Below are 2,247 nucleotides of genomic sequence, written 5' to 3'. Positions count from 1 at the left end.
GGAAATGCCTGATGTGTGGGAAAAGTGTACATCTGGTGTCAGAAGTGAAGTGGAGTAGTAGGAGTACTGACAGTAGAGGAGACACACAACAGGAAGTGAGTTTTTCCTTTACACCATCTGTAAACCAGCAACCTGGACACAAAAACAATGTCGTGAAAGACAAAACAAGGCCAAGAAACCAGTCTCAGTAAAAGGAGCCTAAAAAGGCATGACACTGTGACCTGTGATCCTGGATCAGAAGAAACAATTGCTATAACACACATTATTGAGACAATCAGGGAAACTTGAATGTAGATTTTACACAAGATAATGATATTGTGTGTGTGTGTATGCGCTCAGTCACTCAGTCACTCAGTCGTGTCTGATTCTTTGCGACCCAATGAACGTAGCCTGGCAGGTTCCTCTCTGCAGGGAATTTTCTGGGCAAGAATACTGGAACAAGTTGCCAATTCCTACTCCACGGGATCTTCCCGACCCAGGGATCGAACCCAAGTCTCTTGAGTCTCTGGTATCTCCTGCATGAGCAGGCAGATTCTTTACCACTGTGCCACATGGGACGCCCCAGTGGTGTTGTCCAGATATTAAGTATCCAGATTTGATAGTTACATTGTAGTTAAGGAAGAGAAAACCTCTGGGAGTTCCCTAGCCATCCAGTGGTTAGGACTTGGTGCTTTCACTGCCATGGCCCGGAGTTCAGTGCCTAGTCATCTGGGAACTAAGATCCTGCATGGCACGGCCCCACAAATAAATAAATAAAAAATAAAAGAATTTATTTAAATAAAATCTTTGTTCTTAGGAGAGCCAAGCTGAACTATGTAGGGTAAAAGCCTGCAATACCTGCTACTTACTCTTACATGTATCAATAAGAATAAGAAGATGAAGTATATTAATGTGTATATGTGAAGAGAAAGGTAAAATCAATGTGGGAAAAAGCTGGCCATTGGTGAATACAGGGGAAGGTCTAAGGGTGGTCATTACACTATTGTTGTTTAGTCGCTGAGTCGTGCCTGACTCTTTTATACCCCATGGACTATAGCCTGCCAGCCTCCTCTATCAGTGGGATTTTCCAGGCGAGAATATTGGAGTGAGTTGCCGTTTCCTTCCTCAGGGGCTCTTTCTGAGTGGGTTCGAACCCACGTCTCCTGCATTGGCAGGCGGATTCTTTACCACTGAGCTGTGAGGGAAACCCTCATTGTACTATACTTGCAACTTTTCTGTAGGTTTAAAATTGTCCAAAATAAAGTTTCAGAATAAAAAGCTGGACTTCTCTAGTGGTCCAGTGGTGAAGAATCGACCTTCCAGTGCAGGGGACATGGGTTCAATCTCTGGTCGGACAACTAAGATCCCACACGCTACAGGGCAACTAAGCCCTCGAGCTGCAACGAAGACTCAGGGCAACCAAAAATAAATGAATACTAAAAATAAATCAAAAGCTAAAACCAGTTCCAATTTAAAATACTTTGGAGTGAATTCAGTATCAAGTGTGAAATTTCTGTATCAGCTCCATTTATGATACCAAGTTTGGTAAAAGAAATGAATGAACCAACTTAAGGATAGTGCATTTATCTTCCTTAAAATGACTAATGAAGGAAATGAGAAGCCAAAGAGGTAGAGGCCAAGGAAAGAGGGCTTCAGAATGAGAGTGAAAAACAAAGACACTACGAAGAAGTAAGATGTGGGCTAAGGTGTATCTGCTGAGGTGAGTAAAAGGGAGTGGTCTTCCAGCAATCCCATGACTGGGGGTATACCCTGAGGAAACCATAATTGAAAAGGACAAATGTACCCCGGTGTTCACTGCAATACTATTTACAATAGCTAGGACATGGAAGCAACCTAGATGTCCATCCACAGATGTATAGATAAAGAAGGTGTTGTACATATATACAATGGAATATTACTCAGCCATGAAAAGGAACACATTTGAATCAATTCTAATGAGGTAGATGAACCTAGAGGCTATTATGTAAAGTGAAGTAAGTCACAAAGAGAAAAACAACTCCTGCATATTAATGCATATATGTGGAATCTAGGAAGATGCTACTGATGAACTAGTTGCAGACCAGTAATGGAGATGACTGAGCTCCTTATTGCCAAATTCAGACTTAAATTGAAGAAAGTAGGGAAAACCACTAGACCATTCAGGTATGACGTAAATCAAATCCCTTATGATTGTACAGCGGAAGTGAGAAATAGATTTAAGGGACTAGATCTGATAGAGTGCCTGATGAACTATGGACTGAGGTTTGT

Source organism: Bison bison, unplaced genomic scaffold (genome assembly GCF_000754665.1).
Source record: "Bison bison bison isolate TAMUID 2011002044 unplaced genomic scaffold, Bison_UMD1.0 scf7180017864180, whole genome shotgun sequence".
Lineage (NCBI taxonomy): Eukaryota > Metazoa > Chordata > Mammalia > Artiodactyla > Bovidae > Bison > Bison bison.
This window is presented reverse-complemented; position numbering follows the sequence as displayed.